At 35.6% G+C, this 16577-nt stretch overlaps 1 protein-coding gene across 5 annotated transcripts in view; it reads left to right on the top strand.

Annotated features, from left to right (window-relative positions):
- LOC144291504 (importin subunit alpha-8-like) overlaps nt 1–16577 on the top strand; it is a 256604-nt gene that overhangs the window by 196058 nt on the left and 43969 nt on the right. The gene's annotated exons all lie outside the window — the stretch shown is intronic.

Raw genomic sequence — 16577 nt, 5'->3', positions numbered from 1 at the left:
GTAGTCCATTAGATATCTCCATCCAGTTTAAATCCTGGCTCTGTCCCTTGCTAACTGTGTGATCTCGTAATCCTTTCATTTCCCTCATTTCTAAAATAACCATATGGTATTTTTTTAAGATTTTATTTATTTATTCATGAGAAACAGAGAGGGAGACACAGACAGAGGGAGAAGCAAGTTCCATGCAGGGAGCCCTACATGGGACTCAATCCCGGGTCTCCGGGATCAGACCCTGGGCTGAAGGCGGCGCTAAACCACTGAGCCACCTGGGCTGCCCACCATATGGTATTATTATGAGGACTTAATAAATTAATGTATATAAAGTGCCTAAAACAGTGCCTGAGACATTGTATACACTATATAAGCATATACTATTTTTGGTATTCAACTTTGTATTCCCACACCTAGCACAGTACCTACCACTTCGCATACCAGCTTGATACCTACCACATGCTTTAACTATGAAATGAATACTGAGGGATCCCTGGGTGGTGCAGCGGTTTGGCGCCTGCCTTTGGCCCAGGGCGCGATCCTGGAGACCCGGGATCGAATCCCACATCGGGCTCCCGGTGCATGGAGCCTGCTTCTCCCTCTGCCTGTGTCTCTGTGCCTCTCTCTCTATCTGTGACTATCATAAAAAAAAAAAAAAAAAAAAAAAAAAAAAATTTGAAATGAATACTGATACCTAGTTACTCAGTCCTAATCCTCACCCAAAATTTGTAACACCTCACCAGCCCCAGCCCTTAAGCCATCACCATTCTTATTTAATATCTACTGTGTATTAGGTATTGGTGCCTTAGGGATACCATCATGACCAGACATGATGTTTACTACCAAGAGAATTATATAGCAATAGGAAAATAAGATACAGTGAAAAATTACTGTGATTCTAAACAAAAAGTGGTAAAACTTACAATGAATTTTAGGATGTCACGGATAGTGAAGAACAAAGGTGTGGTGCTCTTATTTTTGTTTGCAGGGTACTAAAGAACAGTAGGAATGGTCTTATGTTCTTCATCATATTGACAAATGTTATAAAAAACCAAGGTAAATGGGTATATTTTTAGAAACATGAAAAATAATTATAGCAATATATTTGACATTTAAAAAATATTGCTAGGCTAATGGAAGTGAGAGAGTGACTTAAGCTACTGCTTCTGACCAAAAATGCCATGTAATTGCTCATAATAAAGCCACTGGCTAAATTTTTTGAATGGCTTCCTTGAGTCTCTAGTTTTCACTTCCACCACTATATTTATTTATTTCTAATACCATAATCCATGTTGATTTTTGACTCTTGGACCTGATAGCACTTGCACCTTAAATTAGGACCATAAAAACATATTAATATTAAAATAATCATTTAATATTAAATAGGAGAAAAATTGCAAATATTAAACCAGTATCTTTTACTTTTCCCTATACAGATCATGTTTCCATACAATTGTCCATTTCCTAGTCTGTGCCATGAGAATTCATGTGGTGGGAAGAAGAAAATGGGAATTACCTGGAACAGAGAAAATGGATTGAGTCAAATCAGAGTGGACTTTCTTGACCTCTTTAGGCAGGTAGTTGCCTTGAAAGGCAGGCTTTGTGCAGAGAGAAATTTCATTGCTTTCCTTTTTTTTTCCCTCCAGATCTATTTTTTTAAAAAACTTTTATTTAGAAATAACTTCAAACTTACATAAAAGTTGCAAAAATAGGACAGAGTTCTTAAATACCCTTTACTCAGTTTCCCCTAATGTTAACATCTTTCATAACCATAGTAAAGGTATGGAAGCCAGGAAATTAACATTGATCTAATACCTACAGATCTTTTCCAAGCTTTACCAGATTTCTTACTAATTTCTTTTTTTCTGGTCCAGGATCCAATCCAGAATCCTACATTACATTTAGTTGTCATTACTCGTTAGTCTTCTGATCTGTGACATATTTTCAATCCTTTTGTGTTTGTGTGTATCTTTTGAAGGGAACTGACTAGTTATTTATAGGATGTAATTTGGTATGGTCTTTTGTTTTTTAATTTTTACATTGAGATAATGGTCTTTGGACCATGATTTGGAATGGTTTTTTGTTTTTTATTATTACATTGAGGTTGTGCCTTTTTGGCAAGGATACCACTGAAGTTATGTTGTGCTCATCTTAGCACATCATATCAGGGGACACATGATGTCAGTATGCCTTATTACCATTGATGTTAGCCTTTATCTCTTGGTTAAGGTGATATCTGCCAGGTTTTTCAAATATAAAGCCACTATTTTCCCCTTAGCTGTCAATAAATATCTTCTGGGAGATACTTGAAAACTTTGCAAACATCCTTGTCATATTTTTGCCCACTCACTTTAGCATTCATTTAGTATTCATTTGCCTGCAACATTTACTATTGTGGTGTTTGTCTAATGGAATTTTTCTATTTCCCATAATTTCCTCTAAATTTATTAATTGAAATCCATTGTAAAAAAGAAGAGCTATCCCTTTCTTTCTCTCTCCTTTATTCAATTTTTTATTTATATTAGTATAGACTCATGGGTCATAATTCAATATCATCATTATTTTTTTGCTCAAATGGAACAACCTTTGGTCATCGGGAACTCCTTCAGGTTGTTTCTCTGCCCTTTCAACATGCCCAAATTATTATTATTATTATTATTATTATTATTATTATTATTATTATTTTAAAGATTTGTATATTTATTGGAGAGAGAGAGAGAGAGAATGCATGTGTGAGTGGGGGGAGGGACAAAGGGACACTGTATCTGTCTCAAGCAGATTCCATGCTGGGTGCATAGCCCAACATGGTGCTCAATTTCATAACCCATGAGATGATGACCTGAGGAGAAAGGAAGAATCTGAGGCTTAACCAATGAGCCACCCAGGTGCCCTATCCTGTCCAGATTATTTTTGAGCAATTCTTACTTGGCAGTGTAGCTTGTTTCAGACCATCTTCTATTTTCCTTACCCTACCTCTAAAATAAACTATTTCTCTAGGGTTGATTCTGGCCCTGATTCCTTTTATTGAAGAATGGTATTTTGAATGAAGATCTGGGCACCAAGTATGGTCATTGCTACAAGATATCATTGTTTCTAGTCCAATCAGCAGAACTAAGAAATATATACATTCATATTTATTTCTGCATATATCCATATGTATACATATTAAAAACAATGCGTTCTTACCTTGCTTAACATCATAAGTTTCATTCTAGCCTTTCTCCTCTCCTTTGTAGCTTTTTTTTGTTTTTCATAGTGAGAAACCTAGCTGTTATTATCCACAATACATTTATTTAATTTTTTTATCCTAGTATACACATAGTTTCAGAATTATCAATGCATACTAACCTGGAGTATAGAATTCGTGTAGTTTTCTTTTATTTTTGGTCTTTAGGCTTACAGTATCTAGTCAAAGTACTATTTTCCAAAGATACTGAAATAATTTCTTTCCTTTACCACCCCTTTCCATTTAATTATGTTAGTCGTTTATAACACAGGTTCATTTGTTACTATTATATCCCACTCAAGTTTCCCATCACAGTCTGGTTGATTTTTAATTATTAGGGCTTTTTTGGTATGTGAAATAGTAATGTGTGCTAGTCAGGGTTCTCCAGAGAAAGAGAACCCTGGAGATGTGTGTGTGTGTACGTTTGTGTGTGTGTATATTTATTATATATATGTGTGTATATATACATATATATAATGTATGTATGTACATTATATGTATATGTATATATATATACATATATATATTTAGTATTTCACGTAACAAAAAATTAGATATATAATTTAGTTCATGTCTGAAGATCTGAGAACCAGGAACTGTTAGTTTTAATCTCAGTTGGAGGGCTGAGAAGAGATGTCCCAGCTGAGCAGTGAGGTAGGGAGAAGGGAGTAAATTTTTCTTTCCTCTGTCTTTTGTTCTTTTTAGGACCTCAATAGATTGGATGATGCCCACCCACACTGGCGAGGGCAATCTACTTTACTAAGTCCACCAGTTCAAATGTTAATGTCCTCTAGAAACATCCTCACCCAGAAATAATGTTTAATCTAGGATCCCTTGGCCAGTCAAGTTGATATATAAAATTGATGATCTTACCATGATTTTAAGAATCAGAATTATGTAAAAAGGTATCCTCAGAGAAGTAGGACTTCCTCACTCATCCCTGTTCTTATTCCCCCCATTCTTTCCACTCTGTTTCCACCTGCCCCTGCTAGGTAACCAATTGTATTAGCTTCTGGTTTATTCTTCCTAAATTCCTTTTATATTTGTACAAATGAGCAGATACATGTATTTTCTTACATATTTTTTATATAGATAGTAGCATTATAGATTTTTTTTGTACTTTGCTTTAAAAAAAGTCGTATAGCTCTTCCATATTCTTTTTTCACTGTTGCATAGTGTTCCATTGTATGAATGTAACATTAGTTTATTCAACCATTTTCCTATATATGAGAATTTTGGTTGTTTACAACTTTTTGCAATTACAAACAATGCCACAATGACAAACCTTGGGCCTACCTTTTTTCCTATATGTTTTCAGAGGTGTATCCAGAGTAGATTCATAGAAATGAGATTACTGGGTCAAAAAATAAGTGCATATGTGGTTTTATTAGTTACTGCCAGAGTTTCCTCCAGAAGGCTGTACTAGTTTGCATTATCACTAGCATTGTATCAATGTGCCTTTTCCCCATAGGCTAACAGATTGCATTCATGCTTTTTATCTTTTTCTAGTCTAAGAGGTACAGTATATCACGGTATTATTATATTATTTCTCTAATTATAAATGAGTCTGAAGATTTTTGTACCTATTTTTTTATGAATTGTATTCATGTCTTTTGTCCCTTAGTTTTTTTTTTTTAAGATTTTATTTATTTATTCATGAGAGACACAGAGAGAGAGAGCCAGAGACAGGCAGAGGGAGAAGCTGGCTCCATGCAGGGAGCCTGACATGGAATTGGATCCCACGTCTCTAGGATTACACCCTGGGCTGAAGGCAGAGCTAAACCGCTGAGCCACCCAGGCTGCCTTGTCCCTCAGTTTTTAAGAATTCGTCATGTGTAGGGCTCTTAGCATCTTGTGGCATTTGTTCCAAATATTTCCTCCCAGTTTATCAGATGCCTTTGCCTTTATTTTTTTATCATGCAACTTAAAATTTTTTTATATAGTTAGATTTGTCAATTTTTTCATTGTTTCTGGATTTTGGGTCATAGTTTGAAAGCCTTGCCCATACCAAGGCTGAAAAGGAATTCCCCCATGTTTTCTTCCAGTACTGAAATGGTTTCTTTTTTTTTTCCCATTTATATTTCTAATACATTTTGAGTTTTTGTGTGTATGGTGTGAGTTATAGATCTAACTGATCTTTTTCCCAAAGAGTGCCCAATTGTGTAAGCACCATTTATTATAAAGTCCATTTTTGTACCAGTGATTTGAGATGCCATCTTTTAACATATTAAAATTCCATATAACTTGTGCCTACTTCTGAGCCTTCTCTTTTAGCCCACTAGTCTATTTGTCTGTTCTTACACTAACGTCACACTGCTTTAATTATAGAGGCTTTATAGTAGGTTTAATGTGATAGAATTACTCCCTTCTCTCCTCCATTGGTTTCCTTTTTTGGTGTTTTCCTGACTACTGCTTCATGTTAATTTTTTTCATATAAACTTTAATATCAATTTGTCTAATTTAATGAAGATTTTTTTTGGTATTTTCATTGAGATTGCTTTAAATATATGAATTAATTTAGGGAGAACCAACATGTTCACTACACTGAGTTGTCCTATCTATGAACAAACATATTTTTCCATTTATGGAAATCTACTCTTGAAATGTTTCTTGTTTATTCTCTATTCTTTCATATGCATCAGAATTAACTTATCAAGTTATATTAAAAACCCAGTTGATTGAAATTGCATTAAATTTATAGATTAATTTGAGGGTAACTGAGATGTTTATTTTTTTAATGTTCCAGTTCATGAATAAATATATATTTCCATTTATTTAGCTTTTCTTTTATACTGTCACTAATTTTTTTATAATTTTTCCATAGTCTTGTACATCAACTGTTTAATTTCTCAGTGCCTATTTGTTTTTCTTTCTGTTGCTGCTGTTGTAAATGGAATCTATTTTTAAAATTATATTTTCTAGTTGTTTGTGGCTGATGTATAAGAATTCTATTTATATATACATGTTGATATTTAAATCCATCAGCCTTGATGAACTCCCTTACTTCATCTACAAATAATTATAGTTGTTTCTTCCTCCCTAATCCTTTACTTATTTTATTTCTTGTCTTATTGTACTGTTTATATCCTCCAGAACAAAATTAACTCAAAGTGATGATAATGGGCATTCTTATTTTATTTGGAATTTAAATAGAAGTATTTCTGAATCATATCATTAAGTATAATATTTGCTTTGAGAAATTTTGCTGTATACTTACAAAATTTTTTGAGTATAGTTGACACATTGTTACATTAGTTTCAAGTGTACAACATAGTGATTCACTCTCTCTGTATGTTATGCTATGCTCACCACAAGTGTAGCTACTGTCTGTCACTATACAATGCTAATACAATATCATAGACTGTATTCTCTGTGCTGTGTTTTTTTTAAATCTCTGTGACTTATTTATTCCATAACTGGAATCCTGTGTATCCTACTCCTCTTCACCGATTTTGTCCATTCCCCCATCATTCTTCCCTCTGACAACCATCATTTTGCTTTCTTAATTGTAAGTTTGACTCTGCTCTTTTTTTTTGTTTGTTCATTCATTTGTTTCACTTGTAGATTCCATACTTAAGTGAAATCATATGGTATTTGTCTTTCTCAGTCTGACTTATTTCACTTAGCAGAATACCCTCCAGGTCCATCCATGTTGTCACAAATGGCAATATCTCATTCTTTTTTATGGCTACATAACATTTATTTATTTTTTTTTTTACATAACATTTATAATTGTATAGATACACCACCTCTTCCTTATTCATTCATCTATCAAAAGATACATAGGTTGTTACCATATCTTGGCTATTGTAAATTATGCTGCAATAAACATAGGGATCTATATATCTTTCTGAGTTAGTATTTTCATTTTCTTTGGGAAAATACCCAGCAGTAGACTTACTGGATCTTATGGTATTTCTATTTTTATTTTATTATTATTTTTTAAAGATTATTTATTTATTTATTTATTCATGAGAGACACACACACAGAGAGAGAGAGAGAGAGAGAGAGAGAGGCAGAGACACAGGCAGAGGGAGAAGCAGGCTCCATGCAGGGAGCCCGATGTGGGACTCAATTCTGGGACTCCAGGATTACACCCTGGGCCGAAGGCAGGTGCTAAACCACTGAGCAATCCAGGGATCCCCGGTATTTCTATTTTAATTTTTGAAGAACATCCGTACTGTTTTCCACAGTGGCTATACCAATTTACATTCCCACCAACAGCACATAAGGGTTCTTTTTCCTCCACATCCAGGCCAACACTTGTTATTTCTTATACTTTCTATTTTAGCTATTCTGACGGGTGTAAGGTGATATCTCATAGTTAGTTTTGATTTGCATTTCCCTGATGATTAGTGATGTTGAGCATCTTTTCATGTGTCCATTGGCCATCTGAATGTCTTCTTTGGAAAACTGTCTATTCAGGTTCTCTGACTATTTTTTAATCAGATTTTTTTTTTTTTTGGTGTTGAGTTGTATATGTTCTTTATATATTTTGGATATTAACCCCTTATCAGATATATTATTTGCAAATATTTTCTCCCATTCAGTAGGTTGCCTTTTTATTTTGTTGATGGTTTCCTTCTCTGAGCAGGAGCTTTTTATCTTGATGTCCAGTGGTTTATTTTTGCTTTTGTTTCCTTTGCTTTAGAAGACATACCCAGAAAAATGTTGCACAGCTGATGTCAGAGAAATTACTGCTTCTGTTGTTTTCTAGGCTTCTTTTTTATTATTTCAGTCTCACATTTAGGTTTTTAATCCATTTTGAGTTTATTTTTGTGTGGTGTTAAAAGTGGTCCAGCTTCATTCTTTTGCATGTAGCTGTCTAGTTTTCCCAACACCATTTATTGAAAAGACTCTTTTCCATTGTATATTCTTGCTTCCTTTGACATAGATTAATTTGCCATATAAGAGTAGGTTTATTTCTGGGCTGTCTATTCTACTCCATTTATCTATATATATCTATTTTTGTGCTCCTGCCATACTCCTTTGATTACTACAGCTTTGTACTATATCTTGACATCTGGAATTATGTTACCTCCAGCTTTGTTCTTCTTTCTTAAGATTACTTTGGCTATTCAGAGTCTTTTGTATAATTTAATACAAAATTTAGTATTATTTGTTTTAGTTCTATGAAATACGCTGTTGGTATTTTGATAGGGATGGCACTGAATATGTAGGTTGCTTTGTAGAAAGTACTTTCTATCGGCTTAAGGAAGTTCACTTTGGTTTTTGTTAGCTATCAGTTTAATCATGAAAAAATGATTGAATTCTATAAAATACTTTTTCTGCATGTACTGAAATGTATGTATATTTTTCTCTTTTAACATAGAATTTTGAGTAGTTTAAAATATTTTAATATGTATTTAAATATAAATGCTGGGATATAATGTATTAAATGCATATGTATTAAATACATAAATACATGTTGGAATATATTGGTTATATTTTATTTAGAATTTTTGGATCTCTGCTTAGGAGTGTGATTGACTTTTTAGTTTATTTTTTCTTAAAGATTTTATTTATTTGTTCATGAGAGGCACAGAGAGAAAGGCAGAGGGAAAGGAAATGCCAGCTTCCCCTGGGGAGTCTGATGTGGGACTCGATCCTTGGGACCCCAGGATCACGCCCTGAGCTAAAGGCATACGCTCAACCGCTGAGCCACCCAGGCATCCCAGCTTTTCAGTTTTGTATCTGTTTTGGGGAATCAAAGTATATTTACCTCATGAAATAAATACATTTGTATGTAGATTCCTTTCCTTTTTTTCTATTCTGTGAATGGTTTTGGAATTGTCTATTCCTTGAAGGTATAGTAGAAACTTCCTACAAAACTATTTGGGTCCTAGTGTTTTTTAATGGGTATATTTTAATCTCTGATTCATTTTCTCTAGTTGTTTAAAGCTTTATTCAGATTTTCTATATTTTTTGAGTCAGTTTTGTTTCTGTATTTGTTTCAAGAAAATAGTCCATTTTACTTATTTTCTAATTAATATACTCAAGGCATTCTTTTATGATTATTAACTATCAACCATATTTATTTACTTTTAATATTTTATTTATTTATTTGAGAGAGAGGGAGAGAGGGAGAGAGACAGCATGAGCAGGAGGAGGGGCAGAGGGAGAAGCATACTCCCCACTCAACAGGGAACCTGACATGGGGCTCCATCATGGGATTCCGGGATCATGACCTGAGCTGAAGGCAGATGAGGCTCAACGACTGAGCCACCCAGGCACCCTAAGTATCAACCATATTTATAACTAGGTTGCTTTTTACTCATATCTTTTATTCTTACCTTCTCTTTTGTTGAAAATCTTATAAGAAGTTTGTTTTCAAAACAGTTTTGGGTTTTATGATGCCATTATTTCATTGCTTTAGGTTCATTAATTTTCAGTCTTTATTATTTTTTTTCCTCTATTCACTGGCTTTGCTAGAATTTTTTTAATTTTTTGAGTTGCTTATTTAGCTCATTAATTTTCAATATTTGGTGTCAAACATACGTACTTATGGCAGTAAATTTCCCTCTAAGTGAAGCTTTTGCTGAGCCTCTCATATTTTTTTTAAATATTTTGTTTATTTATTTGACAGAAAGAGAGCACAAGCAGGGGGAGTGGCAGGGAGGGAGAGGAAGAAGCAGGCTCTCCAAGGAGCGGGAAGCCCCATGTGGGACTTAATTCTAGGACCAACTGAGCCACCCAGGCACCTCATGACCTTTGAATATTTTTTATAAATAGAGTTTTAATTTTAACTTAGTATTTTCTAATTCCCATTATTGCTGATTTATTTTTTGATCCATCATTTACTTAAAGGCATTTTCAAAAGCTTTCTTTCATAAATGTATTCAGATCTTGCCTAGATTTGAAAAAACATGTTTAAAATCCCCGAATAAAAAAGTAAAATAAAATAAAATAAAATCCCCAAATATACGAAGTGTTTTCCTTTTTTTTATTTATATAATTGATTTATAAATCAATTGCGTTGTAGTAAAGAATTTGGTATATATGATATCAGTTCTTTGCTGTATGTTGTGATGTGCTTTGTGCCCTAGAATATAATATGGTCAGTCTCTGCAAATATACAGGGCACGCTTGAACAGCTTGTGAATTTTTTTTTTTTGTTGCTAGGTACAGAAATTTATATGTGTGAATTTATATCAGCAATTCCTATGTTTTTCATGTCATGGCACATATAGAAAATTGTAATATTTGTACACAGCACAGTAGCATAAGCTGGAGTTGATTTAAAAATGTTTTATAAGGTTGACCAAAACATTTATGACACATTCTTTATTTTATATAATTATAAGGAAAATATAAAACATTAGATAAGATATTAACTATTAAATTTCTATAAATCTAAGGGCACCTGGCTGGCTCAGTGGGAGGCACATATGACTCTTGATCTTGAGATCATGAGTTCCAGCCCCACATTGAGTGTAGAAATTACTTAAATAAACAAACTTAAAAAAAATTCTAGGGCACCTGGGTAGCTCAGGGGTTCAGCATCTGTGTTTGGCTCAGGCTGTGATCCAAGGATCCTTGCATGGCGTCCCACATCAGGCTCCCCGTGGGGAGCCTGCTTCTCTCTCTGCCTATGTCTCTGCCTCTCTAGAACTCTGTGTCTCTCATGAATAAATAAATAAAATATTTCTAAAATATCTATAAATCTAGAAAAAACACTTTCAGGATTTTATATGAGAAACTTGAGTTTGTTTCTGTAAATATAACCTTTTTATATCAGGTTTTATATTAAAAGTGACTATATATATTGTAGCACCTGGCTGGCTCGGTTGATAGAGCATGCAATTCTTTATCTCAGGGTTGTAAGTTCAAGCCACACTTTGGATGTAGAGATTATTTTTTTAAAAATCTTGGAATAAAAGAAGTAATTATGTATCATTCCTGGTCAAGACTTTTCAGTAATGATCTAATCTCTTTAAGTTCTTGGTATTTAAAAAATTTTAAAAAAATGAAAAACTTTGTCCAAAGCAATGACAAAAAATATTTAAAATATTTAAAAAAACAATATTATTGAAATTATTTTGAAAGCATTTAAAGCTCTTTTTTATTTCACTGACAAATGTTATGTTTGAAATTTCTTGTGATATGGCATGAAGTCTCCGTAATGTGTTGAGTTGGCTAAGTGGACTTCTTTTCCCAGAAGCCCCCTCTTTGTGGGTTTACCATTAGGATGGCCTGTAAGAGACATTTTTACATGGGATTTGAGGATAAAATGAAGCAGAAGCAATTTTGCTTTGTATGCTTGGGAAGGTTGGGGCAGGTGTTTGTTTATTTAGCTCACACATGTTGCTTTATCTGTTGGCTTATCTCCTTTGCTTAGGGTCACATCCCAGCCTGAAACTGCTACATCTTACCCTGGGTCTTTCCTCAGCTTCTCCTGAGCCAGGTGTGTGCTTAGCTTTGTGACAAAAGGCATAAGCATGTACTGCAGACACTTCATCAAGGTTGGAGATGACAAGAACTGACATTGGTTCCAGGCCAACCTTGTGGGTTCCAGCTCATGCTGGTGGGTTCCCACTTGACTTGGCTCTCCCTCATTTATATGCATCTTGCCTATTTTGTGGGCTTCAAATATAGCATTAGACAGAAATATAACAGCTTTAAAGAGGCTGCTTAATTAGCTCCCCCAACTGCCTAAGTCAAATCCCTGTAAAAAAAAAATCTATCTATCTATCTATCTATCTATCTATCTATCTATCTACCTAGCCAGCCAGCTAGCAGCTAGCTACCTGATTTATTGTTTGCTTCTGGGATTGAAACCTTACTTATACATGGCAAATAGATTTCAAATCCAAACAAAGTTTCACATAGAAAGTGATTAAAATTCTAGTGGAAGTGTTACTATGCAAATGTACTGGTAGAACAGTTACTTGCCTCTAGCTTGAAGATCATTCAAGTGCTCTTTAGTCACAAACAGTGAAAGCCTTGCTACTGTATTAAACATGGCTGAGAATTCTTTGACACTCCTCCCAATGAGAGGTGGGGTCTATTTCCCCTTCCTTGAATCTGGACTGGATTGTGACTTCTTTAACCAAATGAAGAGGGAAGAGTGATGTTATACCACTTCTAGGCCTGTTCTTTAAAAGACTTGGCAGCTTCTGTCTTGGCCTTATGATATCTGAGCTGCCATATAAGAAATCTGATAACCTTGCTGGAGAGACCACACAGAAAATACCTGACACTATGTGGAGAGGTGAGGGCTCCTGCTTAGTTCAGCCATCCAGCCATCTTGTCAAGATAACTGATGTGATTAAAGGTCTCCTGGGCCCTCTAGCCCAGCCCAGCCACCAGCTGAATACCACCAAGTGACCCCAGTTTACCTCATGTGGCATGAAAGAACTGTCTAGCCAACCCCTGCAATATCCTGACTCAGAAGATAATGCGATATAAGGAAATGTTGTTTTAAGCCATAATGATTTCTTTTAAAGATTTTATTTTATTTTATTTTTAATATTTTATTTATTCATGAAAGACACAGAGGAGAGAGAGAGGCAGAGACATAGGCAGAGGAAGAAGCAGACTCCATGCAGGGAGCCCGATGTAGGACTCCATCCCGGGTCTCCAGGATCATGCCCTGGGCCGAAGGCAGGCACTAAACCGCTGAGCCACCCAGGGATCCCCTAAAGATTTTATTTTTAAGCAATCTCTACACCCAAAATAGTGCTCAAACCTACAACCCTGAGCTCAAGAGTTGCATGCTCCACCAATTGAACCAACCAGGCACCCTGTAAGCCATAATGTTTTGAGGTTGCTTGTCCAGCAACAAATTCAATATTTATGACGACAAGTATTTGGATCCATTGCCTGAAAAAGCAACTACCAGGAATCCCATATCTCCCATTCCCCCACTTCATGGCTGCAGTTTAGGCTACATTCCTTGCTCCTTGGGCAAACAGAAGCTGTTAGCACTTGGCCTGGCTGACTTGAAGTTTCCATCAAGGGATGAATGGATAAGGAATATGTGGTATATATGTTACTGAATGATCTTTCATTAGCCATTAATCCAGGAAACAAATGGGTAAGCCCTGGCAGGCCGCCACAGCCAATTGCTTGGTTCCAGGTAATCCTGAGGGGGTTAGACAAATTGAAAGCATAGCTCCTGGCTTGGTTTGCCAGCAATTTTGCCGAATAAACTCGGATAAACTCATTGCAAGAGAAGCCAATAACTGGAGATGAAGATTTGGAAAAGAGAAAGGGAGAAATTTATTTTGGATGCTGGCAGCCAGGGGGAGGTGACAAGCTCAAGCCACAACAACTGACCTCTCCACTGGCAAGATGAACACCTGGAGTTTTATAAAACAGGAGAAGTTCAGGGGTGTACATACAAGGGAGCAGGCAGGGAACTCATGATCATGGGTGGGGGTCAGTATGTGTTCAGCCCATGATCATGGGCAGGGAAGGGGGACATGTGGGATGTGGTCTTCTAGGCATTCCATTGCTATCAGGGCTTTCCTGGACTCGTGGTTGGGATGTTCTGGGTCATTGCAAAACACCTTCATCAATGCCTCAAGCAAGTGTAATAAGAAATAAGCACAATAGGTTTCAGTTAGAGCATGAGTTAAGCAATCTTGTCTATTTCTGGTTTTAACTGTTGGGGTCTATAGTTGAGCAAGATGGTTCACTGACATATATATATAATGAGATATTGTTCAGCCATGAGACAAAAGGAAATCCTGCCAAAATGGATAAACCTAGAGGACATTATGCTAAGGGAAAACAAATCAGACAGAGAAAGAAAAATACTGTATGATCTTATTTATGTGTGAAATATTTAAAACAAGTCAAACTCAGAAACAGGGCACCTGGATGGCTCAGTGGTTGAGCATCTGCCTTTGGCTCAGATTGTGACCCCAGAGTCCTGGGATTGAGTCCCACATCAGGCTCCTCACAGGAAACCTGCTTCTCCCTCTACCTATGTCTCTGCCTCTCTCTGTGTGTCTGTCATGAATAAGCAAATAAAATCTTAAAAAAAAAAAAAAAAAAAAAAACTCAAAGAAACAATAGAGAATGATGGTTGCCAGTTACCAGGGACTGGGGCAGGGGAGGGGGAAATAGGGAGATGCTGGTCAAAGGGTATAAACCTTCAGTTATAAGATGAATGCCAAGGGGATCCCTGGGGGGCTCAGTGCTTTAGCGCCTGCCTTTGGCCCAGGGCGTGATCCTGGAGTCCCAGGATTGAATCCCACATCAGGTTCCCTGTGTGGAGCCTGCTTCTGTCTCTGCCACCCCCCTCTGTCCCTCATGAATGAATAAATAAATAAAATCTTTTTAAAAAAAGATGAGGGCAGCCCCGGTGGCGCAGCGGTTTAGCGCCACCTGCAGCCCAGGGTGTGATCCTGGAGACCCGGGATGGAGTCCCACATCAGGCTTCCTGTGGGGAACCTGCTTCTCCCTCTGCCTATGTCTCTGCCTCTCTGTGTGTGTGTGTCTCTCATGAATAAATAAATAAAATCTTTAAAAAAAACATTAAAAAAATAAAAAATCTTTAAAAAAATTTTTTAAAAGATGAATGCCAAAAATAAATAAATAAATAAATAAATAAATAAATAAATAAATATTTTTTTAAAAATTAAAAATAAGATGAATGCCTCTGGGAATCTAATGTACAGCATAGTGACTATAGTTAATAATACTGATTATAATAATACTTGATATAATAATACTTGAAAGTTGTTGTGAGAGTAGATCTCAAGCATTCTCACCAAATATACACACACAAAAATAATTGTGTAAGGTGCCAGATATGTTAATTGACCAGACTGCAGTGATCATTTCACAAAGTATATGTATATCAAATAATTATGTTGTACACTTTAAATATATGTAATTTTTATTTGTCAATTATATCTCAGTAAAGCCTGAAGAGAAAAGACTTAGAATGGTTCCTATTCCATGGCTGGGTGCTTACTTATTGTTACCTTTATAACTATTATTATTTACTTTTATTATTATTATTTAATACTTTCAGTGCTTGTGATGGTTAATTTTATGTGTCCAACTTAACTGGGCTAAGAGATCCCCAAATAGTTGGTAAAACATTATTTCCAGGCGTGTCTGTGAGGGTATCTCTGGATGACATTAGCATTTGAGTCTATAGACTGAGTAAAGATCCCCCTCACTGATACAAGTGGGTATCATTCAATCTCCTGAGAGCCTGAATGGAACAAAAAGGTGGACAGGGGGCAAATTCTTTCTCTGTGTACTAAGACATCCGTCCTCTTCTGTCCTAAGGCATCAGTGCTCCTGGTTCTCGGGCCATGGGACTAACTGGGACCTACACTATCAGTCACCTGCTCTCAGGCCTTTGAACTTGGACAGAATTACACCTAGTTACATTAGCTTTCCTGGTTCTCCAGCTTGCAGATAGTGGACTATGGGACTTCCATTATAAATTTCCTCTTCTCTCTCTCTCTCTATGTGTGTGTGTGTGTGTGTGTGTGTGTGTGTATCTTGTTGGTTCTGTTTCTCTAGATAACTCTGTCTAAACAAAGCTTGTTTAAATTTGCCCACTTGTTTATTAATTATTCTGAGTACTCTTGCTCTTTGCATTCCATTTCTTTACGTTTTGTTATAGTTTTCTTCTTTGTGAGCATATCCTTAATATTTCTTTCCATTGAGGGTCCATGCTTTGGGAAAGTTATAGATTTATAATTTTAAAATATGCCCTTTTTGTCATTTATTAAAGATCTATTCTAAGATTTATTTAAGATAATTTAGACCATTATCTTTTCAAAGATTGTCTATGTGCCATTTTTTTCTATTTTTTAGAATTAAATATATGTTGGACCTCCTTATTCTACCTTCTATATCCCTTAATCTCTCATATTTTCCAGATCTTTATATCTTTGTGCCTTCTGGAAAATTTCCTCAACTCTGTTTTCCAGCTTATAAATTTTCTTGCTATATCTAATTGCTATTTAAGTCACCTATTTAAAATTTTTAATTTTCTTGATATTAACCTATACTAATGGCTGGATTTTTACCTAAGCTACTCTTTCATGTAGGGCACAGGCCTTTAAGGGTTATGGTTTTTATGCAGTGCTTCTAGTTCCAATTCCTTGCTTGCTTGGGCCCAATGCCTACCTTATATCCCCACATGAGCATGAAATTCCAAGTCCTTAGGTGAATAGATCAATAATAAACCCTCTATCACTATAATGCAGCCACATCACGAGCTGACACTTTGAAACTTTGTTCTGTTTTCAATTACCTCTTTGTTTCTGGTGCCTGAGGATTTCTTTCTTTCTTGAGAGCTTGGCTATGAATAGAAAACATTTTAAAATTTGTATTTTATCCAGCATTTCTAGGTTTTTATAGTGAGATTTATCTTAGCCTGAATTT

The sequence above is a fragment of the Canis aureus genome, chromosome 20 (assembly GCF_053574225.1).
Source record: "Canis aureus isolate CA01 chromosome 20, VMU_Caureus_v.1.0, whole genome shotgun sequence".
NCBI classification, from domain to species: Eukaryota; Metazoa; Chordata; class Mammalia; order Carnivora; family Canidae; genus Canis; species Canis aureus.
This window is presented reverse-complemented; position numbering and strand designations above follow the sequence as displayed.